Raw genomic sequence first — 14,601 nt, forward strand, 5'->3', positions numbered from 1 at the left:
GCCCACCACTTAATTCTTCACTCACACAACCTCACGCACAAGCAACTTGTGCACACACACACACTTATAACACACTTGATATATCAAGCAAACACCCACACCCAACTATGGTCTTCATGTCCACCCACTCCAGTACCACTCCACCTAACCGCCCACCATCCCAACTTGCACATGCACGCACGAACGCAAACACACATTGTACATCAGCTGATTGACAGTTGAGAGGCGGGACCAAAGAGCCGAAGCTCAACCCCCGCAAGCACAAACAGGTGAGTACAAGGCTACAAGATGACCTTGACAAACTGAATAAATTGTCCAACAAATGGACCAACAAATGGACAAAGATCAACCCAGGTAAATGTAAAGTAATGAAACTAGGCGGAGGAAACAGGAGGCCAGACACAGGATACCGAATGGGAGATGAAGTCCATCATGAAACGGACAGAGAGAAAGATCTGGGAGTTGATATCACACCAAACCTGTCTCCTGAAGCCCACATCAAAATAACAACATCGACGGCGTATGCGAGGCTGGCTAACATCAGAACAGGCTTCAGGAACCTGTGTAAGGAATCATTCAGAACCTTGTATACCACATATGTAAGACCAATCCTGGAGTATGTGACCCCAGCATGGAGCCCCGTACCTTGTCAAGCACAAGACGAAGCTGGAAAAAGTTCAGAGGTATGCCACTAGGCTAGTCCCAGAACTAAGAGGTATGAGTTATGAGGAAAGGCTGAGTGAACTGCACCTCACGTCGCTGAAAGACAAGAGAGCTCGGGGAGATATGATCACCACATGCGAAATTCTCAGGGGAATTGACAGGTTAAACCAAGATGGATTATTTAACACGGGAGGTACACGCACAAGGGGACACAGGTGGAAGCTGAGTACCCAAATGAGCCACAGAGACATTAGAAAGAACTTTTTCAGTGTCAGAGTAGTTAAATGGAATGCATTAGGCAGTGATGTGGTGGAGGCTGACTCCATACACAGTTTCAAATGTAGATATGATAGAGCCCAGTAGGCTCAGGAATTTGTACACCAGTAGATTGACAGTTGAGAGGCGGGACCAAAGAGCCAGAGGTCAACCCCCGCAAGCACACCTAGGTGAGTACACACACCCCGACGTACACAACCCGTTCTCATAAACAAAGGCGAAATGCTCGTTAAACCAGCCGCCGCCCTCGCTGTTTATGAATGAAAACAACTTTACACAACCGTTTACATTGAAGCTTTATCTTTATGAGTGTGTGGCTGTGACGAGCCCATCCCGGGGGGGGTGTGACGAGCACATCCCGGGGGGGTGTCGAGCACATCCCGGGGGGGTGTCGAGCACATCCCGGGGGTGTGACGAGCACATCCCGGGGGTGTGACGAGCACATCCCGCGGGTGTGACGAGCACATCCCGGGGGTGTGACGAGCACATCCCGGGGGTGTGACGAGCACATCCCGGGGGTGTGACGAGCACATCCCGGGGGTGTGACGAGCACATCCCGGGGGGGTGTCGAGCACATCCCGGGGGGGGTGTCGAGCACATCCCGGGGGTGTGACGAGCACATCCCGGGGGTGTGACGAGCACATCCCGGGGGTGTGACGAGCACATCCCGCGGGTGTGACGAGCACATCCCGGGGGTGTGACGAGCACATCCCGGGGGTGTGACGAGCACATCCCGGGGGTGTGACGAGCACATCCCGGGGGTGTGACGAGCACATCCCGGGGGTGTGGACGAGCACATCCCGGGGGTGTGACGAGCACATCCCGGGGGTGTGGACGACACTGGCAGTGTCCGCTACACCTTGGGTGTGGCTCACTCTCATCACCATACTGTAGAGCAAGAGGCGCGGGTCTCTAACCTCTCACTACCCCCCCCCCCCCACACACACACGGCTAATGCCACTCAAGCTAAAATTGCTGTCGACTCCTTGTGCACCCTGAGTGCAACTGTTATGCCCCCCCTCCCCCCTGAGCGGTACTAGAAAATGCCTCGGGAACTATAATAGTGGGATCGGGAACTATAATAATGGGATCGGGAACTATAATAGTGGGATCGGGAACTATAATAGTGGGATCGGGAACTATAATCGTGGGATCGGGAACTATAATAGTGGGATCGGGAACTATAATAGTGGGATCGGGAACTATAATAGTGGGATCGGGAACTATAATAGTGGGATCGGGAACTATAATAATGGGATCGGGAACTATAATAGTGGGATCGGGAACTATAATAGTGGGATCGGGAACTATAATAGTGGGATCGGGAACTATAATAGCAGGATCGGGAACTATAATAGTGGGATCGGGAACTATAATAGTGGGATCGGGAACTATAATAGCGGGATCGGGAACTATAATAGCGGGATCGGGAACTATAATAGCGGGATCGGGAACTATAATAGCGGGATCGGGAACTATAATAGCGGGATCGGGAACTATAATAGTGGGATCGGGAACTATAATAGTGGGATCGGGAACTATAATAGTGGGATCGAGAACTATAATAGTGGGATCGAGAACTATAATAGTGGGATCGAGAACTATAATAGTGGGATCGAGAACTATAATAGTGGGATCGGGAACTATAATAGTGGGATCGGGAACTATAATAGTGGGATCGAGAACTATAATAGTGGGATCGAGAACTATAATAGTGGGATCGAGAACTATAATAGTGGGATCGGGAACTATAATAGTGGGATCGGGAACTATAATAGTGGGATCGAGAACTATAATAGTGGGATCGAGAACTATAATAGTGGGATCGAGAACTATAATAGTGGGATCGGGAACAATAATAATGTGATCGGGAACTATAATAGTGGGATCGGGAACCGCTATATTGGGCTCGGGAACTGCACCCCAAAATTCATTTAGCCAACCAAGTTACAATCTTCATAAACTAGTTGCATAGTTTAATGAATATTAATCTTTGCATTTGAAAAATTCAAATTACTGAGCGTGATAACTTTAGAATACTTATTCTATTCTAGTGCAATTGACGCGGTGGAGGGGCAGGCAAGATCATCATCATCAGGAGGAAGCACCAAGCCAGTATGACTATACAGCCTGGCTGATAATTTAGAAACATTCCAGCAAGGTTATTAAACATTCAGGACGAGGTTGTGTACAGTTAAACCATGTGAAGCATTTTAAGTTGAATTGACCGCTTGTAACTATAGCTACAAACTCTGGTTAAAGTTGATCTCGGGAACTGTTAGCTAGTGTTTACTTACAAGACCGGGGTCAGGAGTCGTCAAGTATTTACACCACCACTTACGAAACCTGTACATATTTCCTTAGTCACGGCGGCTTTGTTAACATTTAGCGAATAATTTATGAGCTTCGAGGTTGTTTATACCAATAATAACCAGGGTTGTGAAGCTTCTAAGCTCGTAAACTGTTTACTAAATATAAGAGATGCCATGAGTATACAAAGATGTACAGGTTTCGTATGTGGTTGCGTGAATACTTGGTGAATCCTGGCCCCTGTACATCTTTCCTTAACCATGGCGACTTAGTTTAGTAAACAGTTAACGAGTTTATGGTAAGGAAGGGGGCCAAACAGTTGCACTCAGGGTGCACAAGGAGCCGACAGCAATTTTAGCTTGAGTGGCATTAGTCGTGTGTGCGTAGGGGGGGGGGGGTAGTGAGAGGTTAGAGACCCGCGCCTCTTGCTCTACAATATGGTGATGAGAGTGAGCCACACCCAAGGTGTAGCGGTCACTGCCAGTGTCGTCGTAAGCAATTAAAGCCTATCATTTCCTAAGGGTTAATAAGATTCTCAGGCCGTTAAGACACCATAACAGCGCTCTAATCAACCAACAAGTGTAATTAGTGCTGGACTATGTTGAAGACTGATAGTGTAAGCGTGTACTACACAAGAGAATGTGATATACACACACACATTTGAGAGGCGGGACCAAAGAGTCAAAACTCAACCCCCGCAAGTACAAATAGGTGAGTAGGAATAGGTGAATAAATACACACACACACACACACACCTCTACCTGTGTCGTGGGAGTTTACTGCTCACCACATAACTCCCCCGGTGGTAACACTGGCGTAAACAACAACAACAACAACAAGTGTTGTGGCCGCATAATAAAGTGAGTCAACTACTGAACCGGCCGAGGGCCTTGTTAGTGTTCACATTTGGCCAGACGCGCGCCAAATAACCTGGGTTACAGTCCTGGTTAAGGAGGAGTGACTGGGTGTTCATCTATCACTGTTCGAGTGTGTTCATCCAACAGTCCAGCCCGTCCTCCAAACAAAGGTCCAAAAGTGATTCCATGCACCCGCCAAACCCCCTGTTTATGAATGAAAAGCGGTTTACACACGACTCACACAACCCGTCCTCGACTCAAGTCCATTACATCCAGCGGTCAACCCCACAGACGCATTCATAAATTTTAACATGCTGTTCATTCAAAACGGGAATTTTCTCAAGTATAAATTAATATTTTAATATATTAGCATATTGTGCATATATAGGCATAGGCATAGGTTAGGTGTTTGGGTTCTGTTGGCGATTATTTGTATTTGTAGTACGTGGGTGAAGCATTTATAGCGTTGTGATTCGAACAAAATTCGTCAGTGAAGCACTTGTTCCGGATATGTTCGAACGTCAGCAGTTGTGAGTCATGTGTAAACCGCTTTTCATTCATAAACAGGGGGTTTGGCGGGTGCATGGAATCACTTTTGGATCTTTGTTTGGAGGACGGGCTGGACTCACAACTGCTGACGTTCGAACACTTCCGGAACAAGTGCTTCACTGACGAATTTTGTTCGAACCACAACGCTATAAATGCTTCACCCACGTACTACAAATACAAATAATCGCCAACAGAACCTAAACACCTAACCTATCCTATGCCTATACATGCACAATATGCTATTATAATATTAATTTATACTTGAGAAAATTCCCGTTTTGAATGAACAGCATATTAATTAAAATTTATGAATGCGTCTGTGGGGTCGACCGCTGGATGTAATGGACTTGAGTCGAGGACGGGTTGAACAGTGATTGGGTACCTGACAGTCATGAGACAGACAGACGGTGGTTGAGGGAGAGTGAATAGGGCAAGACTTACCGTCACCTGTGGGATGGTGACGCCCTTGGCCTGTTAAGGGCAGCGCAAGCCCTCTGCTCCTCTGTTGTTATAGATTCAGCTACTCGGAACAAGTTCCAAGTAGCACGGGCTATGGTGAGCCCGTGGTGGACTTAGCACAGGAGCGGTGTCTGCTCCTCTACCCACCTGTAGAGAAACACGGCCCAAACCTCTCAAGTTGGAGACGACAAAGTGATACACTTAGCTTATGGATAAGGCACGAATATGCTAAGATCAACGGGAGTGTTGGCGGCATCTAACAGCCTGGTTGACCAGACTATCACCATAGCCTGGTCAGAGACCGGGCCGCGGAAACAGCTTCGTGGCAGCATCAGAAGGCAGATAGGCCTCGTGAAGGCAGGAAGGAGTCGCTGAAGACACGACTGAGTGACCGACCTTGCAGCAATGAATGCGACATTTTACGCTTGAGTGAGTGACCTTGGAGAGAGCAGTCAAGTGACCGTTTAAACCTGAAAGACTCGGGGTGACTCCTTACCCGCCAGCACTGTCGCGCGCCTGAATGTCACAGTTCACTGTGGCTGCACACCCCCCCCCCCACCCCCTCCCCGTACCACCCACCCTCCCACCCGCACACACAACAATATACCTCACCCAAAACATTGATATATCAGTGTTTGAGTATATATTATTACCCAAACACTGATATATTAGAAAAAATTAGAGCTCACTAACCTTGACGTTTTCCAAACATCGGCCAGGATATGTTAGGTGGGTTGCTTGGGTTCGTACGTTTGTGGTTAGACAACACAGTTGCATCGTTTATATGTTGACAAATTACCAGCACCTGCAGGAGGGCGGACGCCTCGTCCTGCCCTGTACATGACCGTCCTCCTGGCCTGAACACCATATGGATGAACGATATGGAAGAAAATGCAGAATAGAACCAGTGAAGAGCAGAGGTGCCATAGGCACAGAGAACACTATAAACATCAGAGGTCCACGGTTGTTCAACACCCTCCTAGCGAGTATAAGAAATATTGCCGGAACAACCCTGGACATCTTCAAGAGGAAACTAGATTATTTTCTTCAATGAGTACGTGATCAACCGGGCTGTGGTGGGCATGTGGGCCTGCTGGCCGCTCCTAGCAACAGCCTGGTGGACCAAACTCTCACAAGTCAAGCCTGGCCTGGCCTCGGGCCGGGCTTGGGGGAGAAGAACTCCCAGAACCCCATCAACCAGGTAAGGTTTCCCAGCGTCAAGAAAACGGTCAATTTAAAGTGTCCTCTCCTACCCTACCAGAGGACCCAAAACGGAAAACGGGACAGTAAATTACTTTCGCCAGCCGCTCCCATTTTCTAGTACTTTGGCCTTATGTAACGCATACGAGTAAAAAACGACGTTCTTTGTAAGAGGAGCCATCCACACACGGCCACCCCGCACACCTGCTACCCAACACCTGCCACCCAACACCTGCCAACCAAGCCATATGTTAAGTCACGGTCGCAGAAATGTCGTGGCGTGACGATGACATGACGGTGACGTGACGGTGACGGGGTGCGGACAGTGATAAGGGACCAGACCCTCTACTATTTTCCACGTATTTTTATTATGTTTATTAATTTTCCTCTACTATTTTCCTACTATGTATCTCTCCCGCCTGCGCTCAAGAGAATACAGATTTAGGCTCTTTAGTCGGTCCCAGTAGTTTAGATGTTTCACTGAGTGGATTCTAGCAGTAAAGGATCTCTGCACGCTCTCCAGGTCAGCAATTTCTCCAGCTTGGAAAGGGGCTGTCATTGTGCAGCAGTACTCCACTCTAGAGAGCACTAGCGTCTTGAAAAGTATCATCATCGGTATAGCATCTCTAGTGTGAAAGGTTCTTGTTATCCAACCTGTCATTTTTCTTGCAGTTGTGACGGCTACTTTATTGTGTTCTTTAAAGGTTGTGGCTTGACTTGTGAGAGTTTGGTCCAACAGGCTGTTTGTTGCTTGGAGCGGCCCACAGGCACACTACAGCCAGGTTGATCCGGCACTTCTTGTTGACCACCCGTATGGTGAAGGAATATTTCCTTCAATTACTCATTTAGGTTTTTAACTTCACTTGTGTCCTCTTGTTATACTTTAAGGAAGCTGTCTTTTTATCCAACTTTTTTATATTCCCTCAATTTTTTATATTGGGATCATATCCCCTCTGATCCCCCCCTCCCTTCTACATATTCAAGATTGTGTTCCCTTTGCCTATCCTCGTAAATTTGTCCTCTGAAATCGGGTACTAATCATTTCATTTCATTTATTTATTATATTACTAAAATCTCTGCACTTTTTCAAGCTCAGTATTGCAATTCACGTGTTAGGTATTCTAATATTGGCTCACAGGCTAACTGGGTTGGCTTGAAAAGTTTGTAATGAATTTTTTTATTGATGCTCTTATGTTTGCTAGTTCTTATATGCTTACCAGGTTATTCTCTCGATAAAAACAAGGCACATTATTTTCTACCCCAGACGTGGCCATATATTTACAAGGCCTCTTGTGTTAGTGTTGGAATTATATCCCCTTACGAGTCAGTCACTCTCTCTATCCCGGATACCTGTAAGCTGGCTACCACTTATGTTTCCTACTGGTCTTTGTTCAACTTTCTGTACATCTTTACATCTTTCATCTTCATTACTTTACACTTGGAGCTGAACTCTAACAACCATTTGTCAGGTCAGTGGTGGAGTATGCCAAGGTCTTCCAGTAACTCCCTGCAGTCCTCCTCTGTTTACACTTCCCCCAACAGGTTTGTGTCGCCTGCACACAGTTGACATGTACCAGTTCACTCCCTTGGCTAATCACTGACACACACATTAGCAACAGTAATGGTCCCAAGACCATTACTGTTGCCATTACCGCCAGCTATACACATGACAACAGAAGCAACAGTGACAATGGTGAGGTGAAGTGGCGGTGTCATGGGGTTGGGAACATGGGTAGTAGGAAGGTAATTACGAGGAGCAGCCCCTCGGCCAGTGTGGCTACCCATCACACTGATGAGTGGGAGGAGGCGGCGGCGCCGCGGACTGTGGCCAGGCTACCCATATGCCCAGGCGGGAGATCCCCATCAACACAAGTGCACACATCGTGCATCACGAAATGAACATTCCCTCAACCACTATTTACTCAACTGAAGTAAGATCCAGCAGCCGAGTAATCATTTTCAAAATGACACCATCAGCGCCAGGTGCAGTCTAAATCCTGCTTCATAATGACTGGCTGTCTCAAACACCATTCATTCACAATAAATACACAATTAAACAAGTAACATATACAAAATTATGAACCCAAAACTGCTGCTGTAATTTTTAATTTACAGAATACAAAAAAATTCAGAGGAGTGGGACGGGGGGTGGGGGGAGGGCAGGGGGGGAGGGCAGGGGGGGAGGAGGGGCCCAAACCAGAACTCATCATGTATTCATGGTATTCATGAAAGCCAGGTTCCTGAACCACCAGTCCCATCACCTCCCCCCCCCCCCGGTAACCACCAGGTCAGGGGTAATTCGTGCGCGTAGTTCCGTGTCTTCCGCGAAGCGAGAGAACGTCGCATTTTGAACGGAATTACCAATCTGTTAATAATGCAGCGGATAAATTAATATACAATCACCGTAATATTGACGCTTTCTATGCACCGGCGGCGATAGGTTAGGTGGGTTGCCTGGGTTCGTTCGTTTCTGGTTTAGGTTTACAGCTAGGTTAGGTGGCAAATTAAGGGAACGGGAGGCGTCCCGGGTTGGACTGTGGCTCCTGGTCTCCAGACAAGTGTCTACCTTGCTGCCTCACCAGGAACACGCACCTTATGAGGTAGACGGTCCTTTGTAAATACAGGGAAACCTCAGTAGAGTATGTAAGTGTTCTACAGCTCCCTGGTGTATACGGAGGGCCACCAGCTTGATAACCCCCCCCCCCAAGAAACAGACAGCCACATGGTGGGTCATACTGAGTCTCTGATGGCACCAGGAACGTTATAGTGTCAGATTCGTCAGTTAGTGGAATAGATTAGCCATAAAAGCTAACTCCATACAACCTTTTAAATTGCTGTTTCGCTTAGAGCGCGAAAAAAAAGTCATTGCAGTAATCTGAACGTTCGAAACTCGTAGCTAGGAGGTGGAGGCACATCAAGGTGAGGACGACACTCCCACCAACAGACAAAGACGTGTAGACACAAAGCATACGTTGAGCACACCCAGCACACTGTGAAGGGTGAAGGTACTGGTGGAAAAAATGGTGCGAGGTGTACAGAGGAAGTCAGTGGTGTGAGAGGTGCCAACTGAGGTGGTCAAGAGGCAGCGTGTGTGCGGGCCGGACCTCCGGCTCCCCGGGCCCACAACCCGGGGAGCCGGAGGTCCCCGGGTTGTGGGGACCTCCGGTTACCCCACAACCCGGTAGTCTGCCACTCTCCGCTCCCCATACACGCCCTTCTCTATCACCAACTATGCCGCTAAATGGCCGGCCACCTTTGTCTCCAGAGAAACTGTGTCATGCAAACTCTCTAACCCTTCATTACTTTGTTGTAATGGCATTAAGGCTCATATAGGTACCCTACCTAGGAACGTGCATAATGTCAGACAGGAGAGGATGATGCCGGATCCTTGCCAATCACAAAGAGCTACTCAACCAAAGAGGACTCTACCCTGACCCCTCACAACCCTCACCGATCAATTACAGTCATCGGGAAGCAGTAACGAGAGACATTGAGTTGTAAATGGCTGGGAAGAGAGCGTTGTGGTAATGAGGAAAGTCATTGTGGAGAGCAGCAGCAGCAGGTGGAGGCCGCCCAGGTGACTGCCGTCCCCCACGACTCGTGGCCCGAGACTAAAGCCGTTCCGCTGTGGGCTTCACACCCTCCCGGCTCATCCACCGGTTGCCCACTAGTATTTTTATTGTAATGTTATTGTTGTTATGGAAGTGTAGAGGGAGCCGGGGTGTAGAGGCGGGGTGTAGAGGCCGGGTGCAGCCCGCTGCCACCCGGCTCTTCAAGGTTACTGGGCGAGGGTAAGAGCAAGGTATCCCACCAGTCAACACTACCCACCACAACACCCAGTACTCAACCACCAGTACACCTCGCACATTTACTCACACATTTACTCAACCACTTACGAAACATATATTTTCCTGGATCATAACTTTTTTTTTTACATTTATTAATAGTTTACAAGTTATTATGTCCAAGGTTATTATTGTTAAGCAACCTCGTAGTGCTTGAGGCCTCAAGTTGTTCAATAGTTGTAAACAAAGACACAATAATTAGGGAAGATGTACAGGTTTCGTAAACGGTTGCGTCAATATTTGAAGAGTTCTGACCGTGCCATTATTTATTATCTGTAAGAGTTAATTTACACACATTTACAGTACATTATTTACCTGGAGTTTACCTGCAGTGATTCACAGTTCAAATGTTTTACAAATCTGCTATCATTTTATTCCAGCACAGTTGAGGCAGTTGATAGTGGTAAGGATTGTGATGTTGTGTACCTTGACTTTAGCAAAGCTTTTGATACAGTGCCACATGAAAGACTGATTAAAAAGATAGAGTCTCATGGTATTGGGGGTGCTATATTAAGTTGAATTAGGACAAGGCTATACCAAAGGAAACATAGTTAGCATCAATGGGGTTGTGTCTTGTGTTGATACTTTTAATATCCTATTAATATCCCCTTTGTCATGACCACTCATCTACTTGTACACCTCTATCATGTCACCCCAAATTCTTCGCCTTTCTAGAGAATGTAATTTAAGCTTTGTCAATCTTTCTTCATACGAGAGGTTTCTAATTGTGGGGATTAAGTTTGTCATCCTACGAAGGACACGTTCTAGTGAATTTATATCCATTCTATAGTAGGGCGACCAAAACTGAACTGCATAGTGTAAGTGGGGCCTAACCAGAGCAAGATATAACTGAAGAACACCACCAGGTGTCTTGTTACTAACGCTGCGATATTGTGGCTGCGGGGGGGGGGGGGGGGGGAAGGGGAGCACAACAAGGTGAGCACACGCACACACACACACACACACACACACACACACACACACACACACACACACACACACACACACACACAGACACACACACTCTCTCTCTCTCTCTCCCTCATTCTCTCTCTCTCTCTCCCTCATTCTCTCTCCCTCATTCTCTCTCCCACTCTCTCTCTCCCTCATTCTCTCTCCCACTCTCTCTCTCCCTCATTCTCTCTCCCCCTTATTCTCTCTCTCTCTCTCCCCCCCCCCTCTCTCTCACTTTCCCACTCTCACACTCTCTCTCTCCCCCCCCCCCTCTCTCTCACTTTCCCACTCTCACACTCTCTCTCCCCCCCCCCCTCTCTCTCACTTTCCCACTCTCACACTCTCTCTCACACTCTCTCTGCATGGGGCCTCGCGGCTGACTAGACAGCGCTCTGGTGTCGTAAGTCCCGAGTTCGATCCCCGGCAGAGGAAGAAACAAATGGGCAGAGTTTCTTTCACCTTGGTAAAATATGACTCGGTGTTCACCTAGCCGTAAATAGGTACCTGGGGGTGAGACAGCTGCTACGGGCTGCTTCCTGGGGATGTACTCACCTAGTTGTACACATCTAGTTGTCATTGCGGGTCTTGACTTTTAGCTCTTTGGTTCCGCCTATGGTCCAGGTCCAGAAAAATATACTGGTTAGAAAGGCGGGGTCCAAGAGCTAATAGTTGTGGTGCTCAGACAGGACCACTGGGCACCCAGTCGGTCGGCCGAGCGGACAGCACGCGGGACTTGTGATCCTGTGGTCCTAGGTTCGATCCCAGGCGCCGGCGAGAAACAATAGGCAGAGTTTCTTTCACCCTATGCCCCTGTTACCTAGCAGTAAAATAGGTACCTGGGTGTTAGTCAGCTGTCACGGGCTGCTTCCTGGGGGGTGGAGGTCTGGTCGAGGACCGGACCGCGGGGACACCAAAAAGCCCCGAAATCATCTCAAGATAACCTCAAGATAACCCACCAAACGCCAAGGGCTTGACGGGGTTGCCGGGAGAGGAAGGTCCAGCAAAGCCCCCCCCCTGGAAACACAAACCGAAACTGTCTCTATTTTCCGCTTGTTACAACTTGAAATAAAGTTGTTACATCTTGGCTTAACGTGTTTATGACGTATTAGAACGTTGTTACAACTTGCTATATTGGTTGTTATAACTGGTTAGGTGGTGTTAAAACTTGCTCGAACGTTGTACCAACGTCGTAGTTTCGGTGTGTGTTTGGTGGGTCACAACCCCCAGTTACCTTTCAGTGGCCTCAGCGGGCAGCCCATATCCAGTTTTTTGCAGATTTCTCAAACCGTTGCACATCGGACGTATCGCTGAAATATACATTGTCCTTGACTAACAAATACATAACTTTGTACAAATACGCGGTGCCCTTGCTTATTAAAGAGCGCGGAACAAACGCAGAATTCATTCGGTTGTTTCTATTTGTTGGAATTCATCAAACATTTAAGCCAAAACTTACGAAACCTGTACATCTTTTCTCAGTCACGGCGGTTTTGTTTACAACGTACTAAATGTAAACAAAGCCGGCATGATTGAGAAAAGATGTACAGCTTTCGTTAGTGGTTGCGTAAATGGTTAATGATTAATTATTGTGAAATAAATCACAATATCGTGTGAAAACAATACCTCACCCCACACTCAAAATAAAATAAACTATTATTAAATACAATCAAAAACTGCGTTAGGGTCCGTGGTGGACCATGATCAAGTGAGAAGGGAGGTGGTTTACCTGGCTTGCCTTGATGTGACATATGCAGGCGTCCCCAGCTCTCTCTCTCTACCTTGTGTAGGGAAAGTCTCAGCCAAGCTACACCGCTTTCCCATATTATGGGCCACCCCTTACCTACATGAGGGTAAGTGCTGGCCTTACTGACTTGGGTAAGGCCAGCCCTTACCTACATGAGGGGTAAGTGCTGGCCTTACTGACTTGGGTAAGGCCAGCCCTTACCTACATGAGGGTAAGTGCTGGCCTTACTGACTTGGGTAAGGCCAGCCCTTACCTACATGAGGGGTAAGTGCTGGCCTTACTGACTTGGGTAAGGCCAGCCCTTACCTACATGAGGGGTAAGTGCTGGCCTTACTGACTTGGGTAAGGCCACCCCTTACCTACATGAGGGGTAAGTGCTGGCCTTACTGACTTGGGTAAGGCCAGCCCTTACCTACATGAGGGTAAGTGCTGGCCTTACTGACTTGGGTAAGGCTGCAACTGAGGTAAGTGTAGGTAAGAGGGGTACTCTTACCTGCAGAGGAACTTGTTGACGGTAGAGATGGTACTGAGACTAACACCAGGTGGTAGGTAAGACTTACCTTACATCATGTGGGGTGGGGGTTGTGGGTAAGCTACCATGCCTCGTGTGTTCACACACACACTAGGGAGAACACACCCGTATGGCTGCCTTACCTGTGGAGAACAACCAAATTAGACATGACAATCAACGCGACGCAAGTGTGTTTACGTGAAAATATCTTCAATTTATAAGTTAACAAAACTGTACAGCCAAGCCTAAATGGAGTTTAACATGTTTCTGTTACCTAGCAGTAAAATAGGTACCTGGGTGTTAGTCAGCTGTCACGGGCTGCTTCCTGGGGGTGGAGGCCTGGTCGAGGACCGGGCCGCGGGGACACTAAAGCCCCGAAATCATCTCAAGAAGATCTCAAGGGGAAGACAAAGCAACACAAGAACCGTGACGATGACGAGTATAGGAAACAGGGCCCAGATTCACGAAAGGACTCACGCAAGCACATACGAACCTGTACATCTTTTCTCAATCTTTGGCGACTTCGTTTCCAATTATTAAACAGTTAATGAGTTCCGAAGCACCAGCAGACTGTTTATAACAACAACAACAGTTGATTGGGAAGTTTTCATGCTTGTAAACTGTTTAATAAATGTAACCAAAGCCGTCAAAAGATTGAGGAAAGATGTACACGTTCGTAAGTACTTGCGTAAGTGCTTTCGTGAATCCGGCCCCAGGACCTTAACCCCACACCATGTGTATATTAGGACACGCAGAGGGTCAATGCCTCTTGTCCGGGACAGGAAGCTTGTCTACATTAACCTACCGTCCTAAATCAACTACTACTAACCTTCCCCAGGATGCAACGCACAACAGTTGTTTAACTTCCGCTTATTTGTTTTACTGCTAGGTGAACAGAGGAATCAGGTGATATGAAACATACCCAACAGTTTGTCTTGCAAAATTGGCATTTGGCAATCTTGCATATGACGTGTTTACCTTCCTCTGGAAGGTAAACACGTTATCATATAAACCAGGTTCGCCACGTACTGAAGACCAATCACGGAGTGTGCAGCCTATCATCATCAAGCACGTACACAAAAGATTAAATGCACAGCATTTACTCGCAGACTAAACCCAGAATTACAAAACACAAGTTACGAGGATAGTCTAAATGAATTAAACCTTTCCCTTGCCATGATACAGAAGACAATGTGGACATTATTACGACGTACAAAATACTCAGGAATGGCA

General features: G+C 47.4%; 1 protein-coding gene across 2 annotated transcripts in view; it reads right to left on the bottom strand.

The window, feature by feature from the left end:
• LOC123755914 (rhotekin) overlaps window positions 1–14,601 on the bottom strand; it is a 226,998-nt gene that overhangs the window by 91,096 nt on the left and 121,301 nt on the right. The gene's annotated exons all lie outside the window — the stretch shown is intronic.

This window comes from Procambarus clarkii, chromosome 43, assembly GCF_040958095.1.
Source record: "Procambarus clarkii isolate CNS0578487 chromosome 43, FALCON_Pclarkii_2.0, whole genome shotgun sequence".
Classification (NCBI taxonomy): domain Eukaryota; kingdom Metazoa; phylum Arthropoda; class Malacostraca; order Decapoda; family Cambaridae; genus Procambarus; species Procambarus clarkii.